The sequence below is a fragment of the Rhinopithecus roxellana genome, chromosome 8, assembly GCF_007565055.1.
Source record: "Rhinopithecus roxellana isolate Shanxi Qingling chromosome 8, ASM756505v1, whole genome shotgun sequence".
Taxonomy (NCBI): Eukaryota; Metazoa; Chordata; class Mammalia; order Primates; family Cercopithecidae; genus Rhinopithecus; species Rhinopithecus roxellana.
In genome coordinates, this window is record NC_044556.1 from 28,991,283 (window position 1) to 28,993,973 (window position 2,691).

Below are 2,691 nucleotides of genomic sequence, written 5' to 3' on the forward strand. Positions count from 1 at the left end.
ACATGCTCTCTCCAGTTTACCCTGGTTCCTTTTCATTTCCATTGCCCTATTGTCTGCCTCTCACAGGCAGCTATACTTTCCTCTGCTGTTTCATCCATCCATTCTAGTTGGTCATGATGTACTGTATTTTTGCTACTGAAGTTTCAAAAATGTATTAACTTTCCCTCCTCAATCTTAACAAAATGCAGAGAATGAAATAGTAACTAGAAAACTCAAACTTTTCAGTATCCACAAACAGGAGAAGGAGAAGGAGAGAAAGAGAGGTAGAGGAAGAGCAAGGAAGAATGAAGAAAAGAAAAAGAAAGAGGATGGAGAAGGAGGATGAGAAGGAAGAAAGAACAGGATGGATTAGCGTGATGAGAGATAAGACGAAGAAGCAAGAATAGAAGCCGCCCCGCCTAATCACAGCCCTACTTAGCGGTAAATGCCTTAGGCGCCGTATCCACTTAACTTCGCCTTAGCATTCTGCAGAATTCACTTAGAATGAGAGGATAATAGGAAGGAGAAGGAGAAGAACAACAACAACAACAACATGGGCAACTCCAAACAGCCCCATATAGTCCAAAATATCTGAAAAATCATAAGTTTTGACACAATCAGTTTAAAAGCATTTAGTAAGTGTCTTTGGTAAGTGTCTTTGGCTAACAGCATATAGGTTAGAAAATATTTAATTCATTCTTACCTTCATGGTAAGTGCTGGATGCAAATTAATATAATACATGCTGAAATCTTAGAATCGCTTGAGGCCAGATCTTCTTAAGTCCTGTGTTGCTTTTCAGATGTAATTAGATAATGTCTTGTTTGAAAAAGCAAACAAATGAAATACTTCCAATAAAAACTAATTTCCTGGGGCCATCATGGCTCTGCACTCAGTGAAACCTAGATCATGGCTCTGCACTGAGTAAAACCTAGATCATTCTAGTATTCAAGTTCAGGAAATTGGAAGAAACAGAAACGCAAGCACTGTACCAAAGCCGTTTCTGACATCAATGTCTGGGAGAAGTGATGTACCCAGAGTATTTGAACTAGAGTGGGTCAATTGTTAATACCCCATCCTGTACAGGACAACATTATAGCACTTATAGTCATGCAATGAAAGGAATATTGATAATAGTCAATCAAGAAACCAGATGAGAATTTTCTTTTATTGAACTGTATGTAAAATTACACCAGTAAAAACAAATTTTAAAAAATAAAATAAATATTACAGCACAAAAAAGTAAGGAACTAACATTTTAAGGGGAAAATACTTATATTAGTCTGTAGCGGTAATGGATAATAATGTTGTGATATTTATTAAGCATATTCAATAAAATCAAAACGTCTCACAATTTACCACTGATGGAAGATTTTATTTTCTTGATTCATTTTCTACTTTTAAAACAAATGGTTAATAATTTTAAAAGAATAAACTTCATTTTGAGAATGCATTATTCAAATTCCATAAAATATTTAATGTACAGATTAATATTTGCACTTTCTAAACAAATAGAGTAAAATATTACTCTTGTTTGTGCTCTGTTTCACTGTCCTAAATTTTAAACACAAATAAACACTATAAGGGGTCACATAGAATAATGAAACTAAAAACTCAGCTTCTTTTTCTTTGTTTTGACAGCCAGTGTGCCGGTGACTGCCTGCATCCCAACAATAACTCCCACTACTCTGTCCCAGCTCCAGTTTTCTACCTCTGTCCTGACAGGAATGTGCCAGTGAGGCTGGAAGGAGAGAGAACCAGAGCAGTATTCCTAGTCAGCACATTCCTGTAATGATTCATTCAATCTTGTTTGCTCCCTTGGCTTTTGTGGGAAGGGGCAAGACTGCATGCCTTAACCCTTCATTCTAGGAGACTGAATGAGCAGTCATTCATTCTAGGAGACTGCATGAGCTAGGAGACTGCATGAGCAGTAGATTTTAAAATAGAAGGGCATTCTCCTGGACAATAAGAACAGGACATTCCAGACTCCATCCCAAAGCACTTTTAACTCAAGATGATCAAGAATAGGCTTGGTTGGAAATGGAAAGCTTTCTGGTACTAACTGAGCTTCTGAAGTATTCATGCACCTCCTAGAACAATTGCTTCGCAAGCTTTATTGTGCATATGAATTATCCAGGGATTCTGATTTAATAGGTCCTGGATGGGGTCCGGGATTTGTATTTCTAACAAGCTCTCAGGTAATGTTGATACTTGCTGGTCTAGAACAACCTCCCCCATTTTTCATAGTTTTTTCAACAGCTCCTAAGGGCCTGGGATAATGCATGGATCTTAAAAGGAACAGTTAAAGAGACAGAAAGAGTAACAGAGAGAGAAACAGAGAGTGAAATTACGTGGTAGGATAAGCAAAATTCTGAGAAATCATCCAGGTAATAGTTATAAATTGTTTAGACTGAACTTTCAAACATTAAAATGGCTAATCAGTAAGTCTGGTTATTAGTATTTGATTTAAAATGTTAAAATTTCCATTTTATTTATATTTTAGGTAAAGATCATTTGGTTTAATTTCCAGTGAGATTTATAAATAAAAATCAAACGATGATAAGGATTTCACAGTCTATTCTGTGTTATTAGGCTTGTGAACTAACTTTAATGATCATTATAAGTGAGGTTAGGATGTCACCTTTAGTAATTTCTTATTTTAGATCATCCAAAATGCTATAAGAGTCCAAATTACTCTTTAGCTTATCAGTATT